Source organism: Protopterus annectens, chromosome 14.part0 (genome assembly GCF_019279795.1).
Source record: "Protopterus annectens isolate FY-2018-M chromosome 14.part0, PAN1.0, whole genome shotgun sequence".
Classification (NCBI taxonomy): Eukaryota; Metazoa; Chordata; order Ceratodontiformes; family Protopteridae; genus Protopterus; species Protopterus annectens.
The window spans coordinates 586,275,678-586,293,115 of NC_056748.1; the positions used below are offsets into that span (position 1 = coordinate 586,275,678).

General features: G+C 38.2%; 1 long non-coding RNA gene across 1 annotated transcript in view; it reads left to right on the forward strand.

Annotated features, from left to right (window-relative positions):
• Positions 1–1,267: 1,267 nt before the first annotated feature.
• Positions 1,268–17,438, forward strand: part of LOC122788798 — a 99,353-nt gene continuing 83,182 nt past the window's right edge. The window contains exon 1 of the long non-coding RNA XR_006362738.1: positions 1,268–1,367. This is a non-coding gene — a long non-coding RNA (uncharacterized LOC122788798). The remainder of the gene's footprint in view (positions 1,368–17,438) is intronic.

The following is a 17,438-nucleotide window of genomic DNA, read 5'->3' on the forward strand; positions in this document are numbered from 1 at the left end:
ATTATTTTATGTTAAATGCTGAAACATATAATAAATAAATTTGCCAAAACAAGTTGCAATAAGGAGTTTTTTATTGCTGAAATGAATTACACTTGCCATTCAGCATTTTATTCAACCCGCGGTAGTGGTGCTGCAGTAGCCTTGTCACCTCACAGTAAGACGTCCCATTCGATTCTCAGCTAGAGAGTCTTCTGTGTGGAGGCATGCGTGAATGGGCATGCCTTCATTGAAGGTTGTGCATCAGGGCTGGTAACTCAGCACATAAAAATCCACTACCAAACATTAGCAGACCGGAGTTCCGCTGTGGCGACCCCTAACCGGGATAAGCCGAAAGACACATTCATTCAGCATTTTCTTCACATGTACTAATTTCATTTACTGTATATGTGACTAATATGACTGTGTCACATCAATATTTGGGTCAAACAGAAGAATAGATATCAAAACAGCTGCTAAAATCAAGAGGTATTTTCATCTCCTACAGTTTCATCACTATTTCTTCTGCAATGGGTTTTACATGCCTACTACTGCATTTATTTTAGAGTACTGTTACATTTTTTCCATTAGAATATGCACACTTTATTCATTTGAAAGAGCTATAAAATTACATGGATTTGAGCATCACACAAGTATTACATTGTTTCATCTTCTTTTCCTATAGTAATTGTTTCAAGATAGGCTATGATAAGAAGTACTACACTGTCTGTATTGATACACATCCTTCACATTTCTACTGCTTGAATATGATCTCATGAGACAATCATCAGTATGGAGCATGTGTTTGTATAGCAGCTATAGGATTCTGTCCTTGCTTGTCATGCAGACTATTATTTGATAAAGCTGCCAGAAAATACAAGAACTTACAATAAAGGAAATCATTCTATGTTTTTTAATGACATAGGATGTTCCTGGACAATGCATTCAAGTCTCTCTACTTCCTACCCAATTCTCTTTTCACTAAGTTTATACCCTGCTGTTTTACCTTATAAAATGGGAAGAAAAACATTTATTAGTCGATTAAGTGTGCTAATCGTAAAAAAAAAATCTTTGTGCTTAGGGGATGGAGGTGCATGCTATATCCTAATATAGCCAACTGATTTCTATATGTTAGATTATGAAGAAGGGCATACTTTACCAGTACAGAAGATCCACATGCTCCCTTCTAAGACAAGTAGGATCTGAAAACTGCTGTTCTGCTCCACAGTGAGTGTCTCTGATACTGCAGGTATAGTCATTGTCATGTGACTATTTTCATGAATTCTAGCACTGATGTTTACATCACCGCATATTTTTTTTGACAATGCCATGCAGATCCATGAGAAGGTATTATTTTCAGACTGTAACATAGGTCACTACAGGGGATCATGGTAAGTAATTATTAATCTTACAGTATAGGGAGCTGTAAATGTCTGATAATATTTGAGTGCTACAGAATTCTGATGTAAGGTATACTCTGTAAGCAAGTAGTAGCAGGAACAAGGGAATTATAAATCAACAGAAATGTGGTTACATATCGGATGTAAAAAGATGGAGGTCTGTGAAACAGAAAGCACAATATAAGATTAAAGGAACAGCACACATTCTTTATAAAATGAAGCATGTAACTTTGGTGTATTTATTTTATATAATACAGATATCAGGCAAATGGGCAATAGGTGAATAGCTATAACAGCAAATCACTACACTAGAATGGTAAAGAGAGAACGTAGTTATAATAACTGAAAGAGTGACTTAGGAGGAGAATGTATGTGTAAGCCTGTGTGTGTGTGTGTTTGCATTGTGCAGATGATGGTTTCAGAAAACTATTACAAATTAACTAAAGGCTACTTTATTTACTTGCGTTACGACACAGTGTACCACAGGTTTCAGGGAATATATCAAAATATTATGTTATCTAGTGTACCTGTTGAATGTTTGAGTACTGTAAGTATGATTCTTGCAACAGGGGAACAGTAAATATGAATGGATGAATATATATATTGACTCCAAGATTGTGGTGTATCAGGTAAACCTCTGTGAATGAAGTCTAGTGATCCCAGGGAGCTCAGTGTCTCTCCAGTAAGTGCTTTACAACTGTAAATGCCTATTTATGTTGAATTGTATTAGAAATTTTACAACTGTATATGTTTATGTTGAATTGTGTTAGACATTTTACAACTGTGTATGTTTATGTTGAATTGTGCTAGACATTTTACAACCGTATATGTTTATGTTAAATTGTGTTAGACATCTAATATGATTTATGCTTTATTATTGGAAGCTACTATGGCATGCTAGCATTTGTCTGCACCAAGTTATTATTAGTATAATAGTATGCATGGTATATTTGCATAGCTGCACCTTGTTCACTAATGTTATTCATGTAATTATGTTGTGTGTAGACAGCTCATACTGGTGTCCAATTATTTCTATATAATTGTGCTGTTACTGGTGGATAGAATCACATTAGAGAACCATGACAGATTGCTGCCCACTATATTTTTATCTGTGACTGCATAACTGTCTGAGGTTTTTTTCTAACAGATGTTCTTCCAATTGGCTCAATATCTGCATGTACTAAGTAGTTGGTTCGAGACATTGTCCTGCATGCGGTAGCTATTTGCTCAGTTTGTTTTTTGTAATCTTTATAATATATATATTCACCATCTCAAAAGTGCTTACTCCTCTCTGTTTTTCTAGACCTAACACCACTCTTAAGTATTCAGCTGCGGTACCACCTTTATCATTCTTGTAAGAAAAGCGCAGTCCAGGTCTGAACTGTCTGCAAACAGCTAAAGTTAACTTTGAGTATGTGTCTACCTGTTTGAGCCAATATTCATTTTCCCCTGGAGATCTCTCTGCTTTGGCTTGTAAGCAGCCCCCCCCCCCACCACACACACATACACACACACACACACACACACACACACACACACACACATCTTCCACTTTCTCTCTTATTCCCTTCTGTTAGCAAATAGTATCCATAACTGATCAATACTGTGTGTTTGTTAATTTAAACTGAGACCACAGTAGCCTACTAATACAAGGTTATCCTGTTTTTCCACCTGAAAAATGGTTAAGAATTGACTTACAGTTTCAGAGCAGTCCTTGGTCAATTGTGATTGTTTCTTAAGCACAAACTTGTCTTTGCTTTGGCTCATTAGCAGCAGTACAAAGAACTGCCTGTTCACACCCTTGTTCTCTCCTCCCCCTTCCCTGTTTATTACCTTAAGACAATCCCAAAATTAATAAATATTACCTGTGGCAGGCACCATTTTTAAAACTACAACCACCCTTGTCACTATCATATGTTCATTTATTAGTTAACTCTGTTAACTGATTGTTTCCAGCCCCCTCATACGAGCAACTAACAGGGTGTCTACCCGCTTCGCTCCCCACCCTGCCCCCTATTACCTCCCGCCCCCAGTGGTCCCACCTTTATTGCACTCACAAACCCCTCCCATCTTTCCAATAGCCAACCACAGTGCTAACCCAACACTACCTCCTCCATCTTCCCACTACTATCACATCTCCTCAACTAACATGTACAAGTATATCTTACCTATGCTCACTGCATGCACTCTCCTTGCATATCTTACATCCTACCAAAGCTCCATCATTCCCCCACTCAACCACTACCACTGTACTACTACTCACACCACCACTCATGTCTCACCCTCACTCAGCTCCCCTCTCACCAGCTCAAGAACCATCCCTATACACCCCCCACATATTCTACCAACTATATTACTCAAACATAAAGCACCCCTACAACTTAACATAGTAACCCTCCCACCATACCTATTACCCACAGAGCACAATCATAAAGTTTCCCTTATAAACAAACACATTCAAAAACTGAGAAAACTAATAACCTCATGCATATCAAAACTAGCCCTAAGTGGAGACATCCACCCCAACCCAGGCCCTACCATCTCCAACCCCAATCCTCATAATCAGACTAGAAACCACAACTTTTCCCATATTACAGCCAATAGAAAGCCAAGTGACTTCCTTCTACTAAGCTTAAATATTAGAAGTATATCCAACAAAGTCCATGAACTCCATGCCACCATAGACATGTACTCCCCAGATATTGTCATCCTGATAGAAACCTGGCTAAAACCTCACATTACCAGTGAGCAAATACTCCCTACAGGTTACGGCATACAAACAGTAGACCGGCTAAACAAAAAAGGAGGTGGTGTAGCTATAATATTTAAACAGCATCTAAACATCCAGATCTTAAAATCATCAGCTCCATAAGTGGGCAGTGAAGAAATAATATATACCAACCTCAAAATAAACCAAAACAAAACCATCAGCATAACTGGATGCTACTTCCCACCTGGACAAAACATCCCTCCACTAGAAAACCTCTTCAGCTGGTCTACCCACCATCTCCCCCAAGAAACTATCATTTTAGGTGATTTCAATATTGACTGGCAATCCTGTTCTGGCAACCATCCAACCCATCATGTAAACCTTCATGGCTTCACCCAACTAGTCCAGTCACCAACCAGGATAAATAAAAACTCCAGCAAGCACACTACCCTGGGTTGGACACTAGTCAGTAAGAGCCCCCAGTCATATATAACAGGCTGCTTATCAGATAGCCTCAGTGATCACTCCCCAACATTCCTACTCAAAAAATACCTATACCAAGCTAAACCTGTCATCTACCATCAAATACGTAAAAAACTAAACTTTAACCCACTCACATTCATCTCATCCCTCAAAGAATGTAACTGGCATCCTCTAAAGTACCTCAGTCTAGATGACGCAGTTGAATTTTTTAATACTACCTTCCTGAACATCCTTAATTACCATGCCCCATAAGATTTTCCAGAACCAAAGCACCACCCTCCCCATGGCTACAGAAAACCACTAAGTCAGAAATGAAAAACAGGGATAAAGCCTGGGAGCACTGGCACAAAACCAAAACCCCCTCAACTAGACAGAAATTCCTAGAACTACGCAATAGAGTCAAAAACCTAATAAAACAGGACAAATTCCAATACTACCAGTCTGCCCTACACTCCTCACAACACAGCCCCAAACAATTCTTGTCCTCCATAAACTCCATCCTCCACCCAGGTAAAGTCAGTACCCCTCCTCCTAACATCCCTCACTCCTCAGAAAATATTGCTACCTCATTCAACACACACTTCACCCAAACCATACTATCACTAGCTAAACAACACAACCACCTCCCCTCCAACCCTCATCTTCAACTAGTAATCTCCCCACTACCTTCTCTTTTTCTCCTGTACCTACCTCCAACATAAAAAAACTCTTAACTACACTTAAACCCACCAAATTAGCAGCAGACAACCTCCCAAGTGAATACCTACAAATCGCAGCTGATGTTCTGGCCTACCCAGTATCCATCTTGATTAACTGATCTCAGTCAGAAATTTACATTCCCACACTGTGGAAAGTATCACATATAATTCCCCTCCACAAAGGCGGACCCTCCACAGAACTAACCAATTACCGCCCCATAGCTATTCTCTCTCCACTCTCCAAAATACTAGAGAGATGCATACACTCTCAGGTCTCAGACTACTTCCTTACTAACAACCTCTTTTCCAGTACTCAGCATGGTTTCCGACCAAACCATAGCACCACCACTGCCTTACTCTCCTTTACTAACACTATCCTTCAGCATAAAAACAATGGCTATCTCTCCTCTGCTACTTTCCTAGACCTATCTAAAGCATTTGACATGGTCCCACACAAACAACTTATCTCTGTCCTCAGTAACCTATCCTTCTCACAATCAGTCACCAACTGGTTTCAGAGTTACCTGTCTGACCACCAACAATCTGTTGTATGCCAGAATGACATATCTCCACAACTACCTGTTTCCATAGGGGTTCCCCAAGGATCCATCATTGGACCCCTACTCTTCTCTGTTTACACCAATAATCAGGCCTCTGCCACCAAACATGGCACACTCATACAATACGCAGATGACTCAACCATCATCTGCTCAGCCCAGTCCCTACCAAAACTGCAAAAAGTCACACAAGAAGCCTTTACCTCTGTTGAAACTTGGTTATCTGATGCCCAATTATTACTCAACCCAAACAAAACTAAACTACTCATCTTCCAACCCACCAAACATATTCAAAATAACTCTCACTTTAACATCACAGCAAAAGACAACACCACTATATACCCAACTGAACACACCAAATTGCTAGGAGTTAAAATAGACAATAAACTAAAATTTGACATTCACATATCCATGACCATAAAAAAAGTCCACAAAAAGATAGGAGCATTATACAGACATAAGCAATTTCTCACCAAAGCAGCAAAGATTTCAATAGCAAATTCCCACCTTATCTCCACCCTACTTTATGCCTCTTCAATATATACCAACCTAAGGCAATGCGATCTAAACAAGCTAGAGACCTGCTACAACAAAATCGCCAAATTCGCCACAGGGGCATCCTAACGTAGTCACCACTGTCTCTCACTTGCTGAACTGGGCTGGCTTGAACTCCCTCACCTCCTTCAGTGGTATCAACTCTCACTCACCCACAAACTAGTAAACCATCAACTAAATGTCCTATCCCTCCAAAATCTACTCCAACCGTATCGCACCACCAGACCACTAAGATCCCACAACAAAATCACTTGCAGATCACTAAAGCCAGTAACTCTGCTGGTGAAGCACTATTCTCTTGCACCATAGCCAAATTATGGAACTCCCTCCCACCCACAATTACCTCTGTACCATCATGCACCCACTTCAAAACTTTACTAAAAGCGCACCTAAAAACATGCTGGCTATGCCCTTGCAACTCCCACTCTAATATCACCCACCCCATCCAACCACTACCTTTCTTTCCACTCCACTAACTACCTTGATTATAGCAAGCTCAGATGCTCATAAGTCAGTACTTATTATACAGCAGGAACTTCTTCTTGTAACATTTGTTAATGTCTGTTATGTACTTCACAGATAAAGATTGTAGTTGTCTACTGATGTACTATGTTCTTCATTTGTAAATATGTTGTAAGTAATTGCTAATGTTAAATTGTTAATCGCTATGTAATCCAATGTAACTACTATCTGTTTATTTTAACTGTGGAGCTTTTCTCCCTGGGCCTCCACTGAAAATGGACCTACGTCCAGTCGGACACTCCCGGTCAACAAATTTAAATAAATAAATAAATAAAATCTCAGAGAAAGCATATAAAAGGAGTGGGGGATACAGAATGAAGCCTTCAAGCAAAAATGCCTGAAAAGTATAATAGAGAGTTTTGCAGTCTTTTATTATCCTGTTTGAATTACACTTTATTTTTAAAGTGTCAGAACCTGCATTATCATGTCTTCCATGCCTGATAAGCAGTCTGTTGCGTATCACAATCTAATGTTGCCTAGTTATATTATAATAAGAATGGCTGCAGTCATCTCATGAATCATAAAAATATGAGGAAGAACACCATCCTTTGAGAAAAGGAAACACTCATTAGCAAATAATACCAAAATGTCATGCTTTACCTGCACAGACTGGGTGGAAAGGTATGGAAATGTTTGGTACAGTCTATATAGTGTGACAATGAATTGTAGCGCTAGTTGGGGCAAAGCAGCGATTAACTCAAGGAAGACAGCATCCATGGCAGTGCACAGCATACGCAAATATGATGCAGCTCAAGTCTAAGTTGTTCATTCATAAATGGCTTCATGTGTGGACATCAAGTAGATGCTTGCAATAATCATATAAGGTAATATAAGGCCATTGACAACTGAGGAAGAATGATGCAAAAAATGGCACTGACACCAATATGATCTCTCTAGTTTTAGATAACGCTGGCCTCTCCTGTAATAATAATAACTGACATCCATTAAGCACTAATAAACAGTATTCGAGAATAACCACAATAAGGCCCATATCAAGATGTGGAATATCATCAAATGCATATTTAGACATTTGAGACATTGCTGTCATTGTCTGCTTTATTGTAGTGTGCTTTCCTATTGTAATTCTGAGACTTGTAATTTTGGGTCTTGTAATTAGGAAAAGAAAAAATACCAAAATATGGGTGAACAGTGACTGTCGAACATCCCTGTTCTCTCTTTAAACATTTTTTTTTTTTTACAGGGGCACCTCCAATTTTATGAGAGCAAACCCCCTAAACATTCATATACTAATTCCAAAATCATTATACCTAAGAGAATAGGAAATATTCTGAGAAAGATCAATTTTGAACTTGATATATACAAGTCTGCATTTTCACTCATTCTATCTCACACTTTCTGGGTTCACAGTTACAAGTCTCAGAATATTTAACTGTCACTCCTAGAAATGTTAGGTAAACTCCTATGGTGTGTAGCACATGGTACAATATTTTTTTTCCATAGATGACAAGATAAACATGTACATATGTTGCCAGATTTGTTAACATCAGTAGACCACACAGTACTAGTATGTTGAGGAGCAGGACTATGGTGATGCTCCCCCACCTCTACCACCCCTCACATTGCAATCTCCAGACTGCTGTGCACAAACAGAGTGGGAACAACTACAGGTTATGTCCCATTACCCAGGCATGGAGTCATTCTTAGAAGAAGTCTATATAGCTGAGAGCAGTAAACCAAATGGGCATCAGATAATTGATTTACAAATCTCACCCAATATTTAAGGCCTTCTAAGGCAGTTACATAAGAGTTAAGGGTTGGGGGGGCATACAGAATTCTTTTCACAGATTCTCATTTTCTACTGTTCTCCACCAAATAAGTATTTGATGAATTAGTCCTGTGGAGGTGTACTGTATATTGTGCACCTCCAAAATATTCTGCATTCAGCAGCCTTTCAGTTAATGTGATGACATCTGTGTATCATGTCTGTAGTTTTCTGTGCACTTGTATGGACAGCGTGGTACTTCAGACACATTCTACTTCACAAACAGTAATGACCCCATAATGGCAAACATTTGTACCAATGATGCAGTGTACAGTTCTCACTCTGTGTCTGTGAGACATCTGTAACTGAATGTTGTAATATATGTTCATTACGAAATATGCACTAGCAATACACCCATGGCAATACACATGCTGCTACACACATGCATATTCTAACCCATGTAAACAAAAAATCACATAAATACACATGCATGTGCACAAACACAAAACTGTGCACTCAGTAATCATTCATGAACAGGCAGAAAATATGACAAGAGACAAACCTACACTCACACACACACACACACACACACACACACACACACACACACACACACACACACACTCACACACTCACACACACACACACACACACACACACACACACACACACACACACACACACACACACACACACACACACACACATATATTAACCCAGATATAAAGACAAATAGGCAGACACACACACATACAGACACACACATGCATATAATATTAACTCAGACATAAAGACAAATAGGCAGACACACACACAAATACACAACCCCAATCATTTCACATTACAGTAAACCAGGATCATGTGGATTAACTGTATAGCAGATAGAACTACAGCCAAAGAGCTACAAAAGTGGTATGTGGCCTTAATCAAGCTATATGTGGGCATATTTATTTATGGGGATAATATCATTACTTCTCTCCCTTTGTGGCAAGAAAGCTAGAGTTCTGTGACTCAAGATAAGAGTGTAAGTCAGAACAGAATTTAATAATAATGAACTCTTTTTCACAAATATTTTGCCCAATCTCTGATCCTGAGGATATGTAGACTCAAAGACCTATGAGATGTGCTTTCATCCCTGCACATTAAAGATCACAGCTATGTGTTTTCCATGTGTATGCAAACTGGTCACTCTCACCTAAAACCCTGTTCAGAACAAACGTTAAGTGTGCTGTGAGCATTTACCAGGTATGAGCACAGCACACAGGTACAGAGCCTCCCAGATATACCACAATGTGGCTTCACAGTGTCCCTGGAGGCTACCACTCAACAGTGCACATGATGTGCAGACTGTTCCATGTATGTTGTAAGCCCACAACTGGACAGACCAGGATGCAATTATTCCCATGTTTGCCATGGCGTGTATTATGGTATTCATAAATATCCTGTGCAAAATCAGCTATCTTGTAAATAGTAATATCAGTGGTTCATGGCAGATCAACAGTGGGGCATCTCATGAGTGATGTTGTGAGATGCATGTAGTCATTGCTTGTCTGTAAGATGAACATAACCCAAACCGCATAAAATAAATTTTGTGTAATGTTACCCACTGCCTGGCTCATCCTGAACAAATAGCTTGTAGTTTAAAGCATTCTTTCAGGGCTGACACTGAGCTGTCTACAGTCAGCTTGATCAGTATCATAATATCCAAAAAGTAATTAATGCTGCAAATCTCTAGTTTGTGCTGTCATGTTTTGTTGGTGTCCTCCGCACTAAGGTGGAAGTTCACCCCACCTCAGTAGATAAGTTTTCTTCATCACTCTTGCCAGCATACCACTTTGATGGCCCTGCTTATGTGCATAACTGGGCATGTCCACAAGGGGAAGAAATCTCCTTGCTAGCTGTCCTTGCAGCTGACAAAACAGAGATAACTCTTTCTCTCTCTCTCTCTCTATATATATATATATATATATATGTGTGTATATATATATATATATATATATATATATATATATATATACATATGTATATATATATATATATATATATATATATATATATATATATACTATATTATAGAGAACACAGTGTTTCAGATGTATCACCCTCATACCCTCAAAAGCCTCAACAGCATGATTCTGACCATACCCTTGTTATGGAATGATTGCTTGTTCTATACAAGAAATATAGGATTTACCATACCAATCAGAGTGGCTTGATTGTACAAAATAATGTTCAGCCAGCCACTGTCCGTACTCAATTTCTAAACTGCATTGTTTTTGTACTGCACTTCTATAATTTGCATAAAATACTCAGATTACACAGTTATACCACCCCTAGTAGGGTTTTATTATGATGCAGAATATAAGCTTTACCTCCAAGTTGTAGGTGGTGGTAGATTTTGGCAGGTTCCCAGCAGTGAAGAAGGAGCAGTTCTACTACTCCCCTCATGTGTGGAAGCTGCACTGACTCCAACTCCAGATATAGTACCTAGGCAAAGGATACAGAAATGTATTACATAACAGTATGCATGATCTAACAAAGCCTGGACACTTTGGCTGACATATGATACAGATAACATTTCATTGCTAACCAGATATCTTAAAAATAGATATATTAGTTAGCAGGTTGTCCAGCAAAGTAACGACAAAACATAGGAGGCAAGTTATTTGCTAGTAGCCATGACAGCTGTATGATTCTGCACCATTTCAGAGTCACTGTGAAGCAGTCCTTTTGTCCTTTTTACTGGTGACTGCACTGTAGTTCAATACCAGGTGGTGATGTTGGCTCCATGCAGGAGGTTCACTGTACCACTTGCAAAGTGGCTGATGCCCTAAAAATGCAATCTGGGATTGGATAACAGGTGGTGCTTGCTTTCCCTATGTGTTAAGTGTGTGTGTGTGTGTGTGTGTGTATGTGTGTGTGTGTGTGTGTGTGTGTGTGTGTGTGTGTGTGTGGGGGGGTGGGGGTTACTACAGGCTGTGGCTAACCCTGGTGATGTGAGGCACTGATTAACAACATAAAAGTGTACATTTTGTCATATGTAACAATAGCCAATACCTTAACTACAAGATTTATATCATATATTGTATGCTGTGTGCATACAGTAGATACTTCCATTACATCCAAAATAACATACATGAATGCAAATATAATAAGCCAGTCAATAGTGATGTGTGTGATGACACTGAATGCACTAATGGATATTATAGATGATTCCCAGCATTAAAGGGCTGCTCTGTACAGACGCAGAAATATGTATATATTTTTCTTATATCTTGATCTTCATTGCATTACTAGTTCATTCATATTAAGTGGCTAATATCAGTTTTGTAATTAGTTATTTACATGCAGAGGGGCTACTACCAGGCTGTCTGAACACTGGCTCTAGATGATGTGACACCTTGACCCCATATACAAAAATGGGCAAAATAAGGTCATGAATAGATTGATGGATGTATGAATCTACGGATGGACCAAAAGGATTGATGGTGGCTAATAATCTTTTGTGGTTCAGTTTTGCAGCTAGGCAACATCTTTCAAAAAATACAGTCCTCATTCCCCTTGTATAACATGGCAATATCTAGAAAGGGTCAATGTATCAGTATTTGAGTTTCCCTGCCTTCTGGTTCTAATTCCTGTTTTCACATAGTGGTTATCTTCCTTACAATTAATCCCAAGGTAAGCTTTGTACCAAATGAAGCATGGGTGTGTCAGTGTGGTAAAAAGCTAACATGTTTATGTTCGTTTTATTGGTCCAGAGTGCCACTGATGCCTCTAATTGTGCTGAAAAAATTTCAGTTGTCAATGACCCTTGATATACTCAGCATTTTTAATTTCTAGAATTCATTCTTAACTATAATTGAATGTAACTTCAAAAAATTATTAAAAGAACAGAAGATTCTCAAGAAGAAATAATCATGCACATTTGTCATACACTATTAAAACTAAATGACTAGTTGCACTCTACTTGTTTTGTGTACTTTGGGTCAAGATCTCAAAGCAGAGGATTATAAAAAGCTTTACATTTATGTTTAACAGAGAAAAGGCCAAAGAACAACATTCTCCAGTGTAAAACATGCAAATAAAATAGGAAAAATGATTCATCACAGACCTGAAACTATTCACTGAAGGAAGGGCTCCAGAAGCTTAGATGGTGGTCTTAAGATATTGTTTATAAATTGGGTACCTGTCAAATCTTCGAATGCTCAAAATTCCGAATGTTACATGGTCGAGACCAAACTTTTGAAATTTTGAGTGCTTGAAGATAGACTTTCAATGGCACCGTACGGTGCAGATAGGGGGAATTTCACTTTTCTGCACTGAAGTGCGGTCTCGGAGTTGGTATATTTAAGTAGAGGGGGTGTGGGGGGGCCCCCTGCCTACACTGTTAAAGTGTATTTTCTGTGTTTTCTTTTTTTTTTTTTTTATGTTCGAAGATCCAAATGTCGAACATTTGGTCTCGACCATATAATGTTTGACATTTTGGATGTTCGAACATTTAACATAGACCCTATAAATTCAACTGAAACATGCACATCATCTTATATAGCTCACTAAAGCAGAGACATTAAACAGTCATAAAAGTGACAAAGGAGTCCTTACAGCCATAACTGAAAAACACCATTACTGATATCTGTGTCATTATATACAGAATGAAAATGGGAGTGAAAGATGTAGAAGAGTTAAATGGCATCATCCTCAACTCTTGTTATCAATAAACAATGAAATGTGGTACTGAAACAATGGCTGGCTAGCCAGGTTGCAGAAAGCCATCATTTGTCCGAGTAAGGTCAGCTTGGACTCAAGGTTCTGAGGGGTATAAGTGGAGGAACAGGTAGTGACAGGATAGGTCAGGAGGTTTAGGGTGGGATGACCTGTTCCTCGGTATGCAAAGATCTAGGAGTACCATTAACAATGGACAAAGCAGGCAGCCCAACAAATAGATTATCATTTTTGGACATAGAGATTGATAGCTTGAATGATCAGTGTAGGTTTCCTTTAGACAAGGTACAAAAGTTACATTTAGCTTTAAGTTATGTTATGTCAGAATAAGATGATACTCAAACAGTTGCAAGAACTAGTAGGGTTGATGTACTTTGCATGCTGAGTAATCCCAGTGGGGCATTCACTTATGAGGCAGCTGGCTGCCAAAGGGTCCAGTTACACAAAGCTGCATCACTGGATTAGGGTTTCACAAGGAATAAAGAAGGATTTAGGAGTATGGTTGAGCTTTCCAACAGATTACAATGGGGTACCAATATGGAAGGAGGGGGACAATCAACCTCAGCCTCAAGTGTTTACAGATGCTGCAAGGAGAAGTAGGTTTGAAAGTTATTTCCAAGTGTTAAATTGAATTAGCACGTACATAAACTAACTGTACAACTGTATATTTGCATATTTAAGAAGTTTATTGAAACAGGCCAACCAAGCACTACTGTGAGCTGTGAGATTAGAGCATTTTCTTTATACCACAGATCACTGTCAGATACACTGCACTTCCTCAGCTGACTCATATTACAAAATATCCACCAGATAGTCTTTTACAGCCACTTTTATCTAGTTTCAAAACTTTGTCCTTGAGGAAAACATTATTTTCCAGTATTGAAGCAGTCTTTGTCTGCATTATTACCTCATCCACAGAAAACCAGTTCTCAGTAGGCCAAAATGTTATTTCGTTGACAGGATAGTTTGTAATGTTTTTCCTGCTGTGTTAGCCATTTCTTTTTAGCAAGTTCATTCTCTTGAATATCTGTATGCATTCAACTGTTTATGATATTTCAACAAGACTCTATTGTTAATGACATTTGTTACAAAAACATTCAGAAGTATAATACTTTTTGTTTCACTCAAACACATTCTATTAAATAAATCACATTTGTTTACTGTGTATTTCTTTTCTGTACTTGCAGATGCTGTGTTCTGAAAATATCACACTGTTACTAAGATTACCAAACCTCTGTTACTGTGAAGGAAAACAGTTCTACCAAATTATATATAAATATTTTTCTGCCAAATACATGTTATTACTATGAGGGAAACCAGTTTCTACTTTGTATAATTCTATCAATTCTCCCTCTTTTTATTTTGAAAACCAAAACCCTTTCAATCAAAATTTAAATCAAACTTTGAATTTTACAAAAAATAATGTCTCCATTGGTTATGTTACTTTCTTTACCACCTACACTAGTTGCAATAAGTACCTGATAGACAGTCTTTTAATACAAAGTTTAATACACATGCATGTTAGTATGATCAACAAAATAATGGCTACTATAGCAATTAAAACTGTGATAATGGTTTTCCACCATTCTGAAAATAACACATTTAATCAATTACTCCAGTCACTCTTCCATGTAGTCTCAGATAATTTACTACATAAGCACTGTCAGTGTAAATATTTACTGGATGTAAATGATACAAAACATATTTTACAGCCACTAGCTCAGCCCTTTGTGCCAACATGTATCCTGGTAACTTAACCATAATTGGTTTGTCTCCATTTTGCAATGCCACTATTGCAAACCCAGTGCAGTACTTCACATCCTTTCAGAAACATGCATCATCCATATACACTGTAGGAATGTGGCAGTCATAATCTGCCCTTTAATGGTGACATCCAGTTTCTACAAATCTGCCATGCCATCTGTTGTGCACTTTCTCTTCATACCCAATAAAATTGGATAAGTAGTACTTGTCCCCTGTCTATATTTGTACATTTTTTGTACTAAAAGTAGTTATCAATTTTGAAAAAACAGTCTGACTAGCTTCTTTTGTGATTTTGTTTATCTCACTGTTATTTAGCAATGCCTTGATTGTGAAATGTGGAGTTTGAACTATTACCCAGAAGAACATTGTCAAATACTCTGTCTTATTCCCGAATAAATGGCCAAAAGCTGTTTAATGCAGGGTTGATTTCCTTTTTCTACAGGAATCATTCTCCTGTTACAAAAAGTAACTGATCTTGACTTACTGCCCATTCCCTGAGATGCCTCGTGCCCAAGACTGTAATAATACCACTGAAAGTGTGTCCTTCCCTGCTGCTGCTTGCAAAACAAAAGGTAATTTACTGCTGGGAGCTAGGAGTTCCATTGCCTATGCCAACTTCTGCTTTAACATTTTATTGTAGCTCATGATTCATATGAATTTATGCAAATCGAAAATTGTCAAAGGCTTTGACAATTTCAGAATACCCCACACCCTTTCCCGACAAGGAGTCATTCCTGCTGGTTGAATAATACTTCCTAGAAACTTTACTTCTTGTGACAAAAACTGTATTTTGTCTTTGTTTACTTTGAACCCTGCCTCTTGCAACTGTCTCAGAACTTTTCTCAGCTGTGATATGTGTTCTTCCACAGTCTTTAACTGTACCAGAATGTCAACAATATAATGAATAACCATGTCATCTTTACTCACATCCTGTAAAAATGTCCCTACTATCTGATGAAAAATGACCGAGCTATTCCGAAAACCCTGAGGCAATCTAGTCATGACATACTGTTAATTTTCAATGGTAAAAGCAAACCTTTGCTATTCCCTTTTCTGAAGTGGTACTGGAAAAAATCCATTTGCTAAATCTATTACTGTAATGTAATACCCTTGCACCTCCCACTGTAATCAGAAGTTTTAACTTCCCACAGTCCATTTTTGTGTCTGCCCATAAGGTCTGAAATTCTTTCTCTATGGTATTACAGATATCTCTTTGATTACCTATCAGGGGCACTGCCCTGTTTCCCTTGTTGTCTACTAGGCTAACTTGTATTGTCATGCACTGTCGGTTAACTCTCAGTTCACTTTGACCCTCTATGTTATCATCCTGCAACTTTTACTTTTCCTTCCTGACATCTTTTTCTTTTGAGTTCCTCCTTGCAAATGCTCCTTTCTCTATCTGCCTATTTTTCCATTTTCTGCAGTATTTAAAGTCCTGCTTGATATGTCCCAGTTTTCTACACAAAAACATGCAATTTTTTTATCATCAGAGCTTCCCATAGCTGGAGAGGCTGATGCTATGCTCAGTACATAGCTGTTCTCATCCTCCAACTTTTCTGTACTTCTTCTCCATCCCACTGCACCTACTATTTCAAACCTATCTTCATCAGTACCAAGACAAAAAAAGCTATGCTTATCACTCATTACTCTCCCTCTCATTAGCTTATGAACACATTGCTCTAATGTGTCAGAAGTTTCCTCATAAATACACTGAAGTCACCTGGTAGTCCTTTTCTTGTTCCAAAAATGCATGTATTAGCCTCTTTTGTCTTTGCTGTGCCTGTTCTAGCACCCCGTCAGAAATTTTAATATTAAAATACGCTAACAACTTCATAGTCAAAGTTTCTCCTTGTAAATATGCCAAGAGTATATCTCTCATTCTGACTAACTTAGAGTCAAGTCTGCATTCATTAGGAACATTGAAAGTTTTACACCACTTTGGAATAAATACCAAAAAACATCTTTGCAGTGAATCATTTCATGCATTGCCAGCTGTATACAAAAGTCAATCTTCAAATGCCAACATATTGTAAAAAAAATACCTTTCTTGTCATTCTAATGAGGAATTGTTTGTAAAAAAAATAAGAATGTTAGTAGAGATCAGCTGGAGAACCTGTCACTACCTGCATGTTAATGTTATCTGAACTAACGTGTTCTGACACATGTCTCTGTGAATCTGCATGTGCAGCTGCATATTCCTGTAGTTGTTTCTGTAATTCACCAATCTTAATGTGCAATTCTGCTTCCTTTGACATGGCATTGAAATCTTTCTGTTGTGTATCCTGTAACTTATGTGTAAGAGCTTCAGGGTCAGTATCTGCATCCATA